This window comes from Colobus angolensis, unplaced genomic scaffold (genome assembly GCF_000951035.1).
Source record: "Colobus angolensis palliatus isolate OR3802 unplaced genomic scaffold, Cang.pa_1.0 Scaffold292, whole genome shotgun sequence".
NCBI lineage: Eukaryota > Metazoa > Chordata > Mammalia > Primates > Cercopithecidae > Colobus > Colobus angolensis.
In genome coordinates, this window is record NW_012116177.1 from 2,543,271 (window position 1) to 2,543,656 (window position 386).

Genomic DNA, 386 nt, shown 5'->3' on the forward strand with positions numbered 1-386 from the left:
CTCTTCTCTTCTCTTCTCTTCTCTTCTCTTCTCTTCTCTTCTCTTCTCTTCTCTTCTCTTCCCTTCCCTTCCCTTCCCTTCCCTTCCCTTCTCTTCTCTCTCTTCCCTTCTCCCTCTCCCTTTCCCTCTCCTCTCCTTTTTCTCTTTTCTTTTCAGCATGATTTTGCTCTGCCACCCAGGCTATAGTACAGTACTTTCATCATAGCTCACTGCAACCTTGAACTTCTGGGCTCAAGTAACCCTCCTGCCCCAGTTTCCCAAGCAACTGAGACTACAGGTGTGTGCCACTGTGCCAGGTACAGCTGCATCATTTTGATTTCTCACCTATAGTGTACAGGTTTCAATTTCTCCACATCCTTGCCAACATTTCTCTTGTTTTTCTTTGA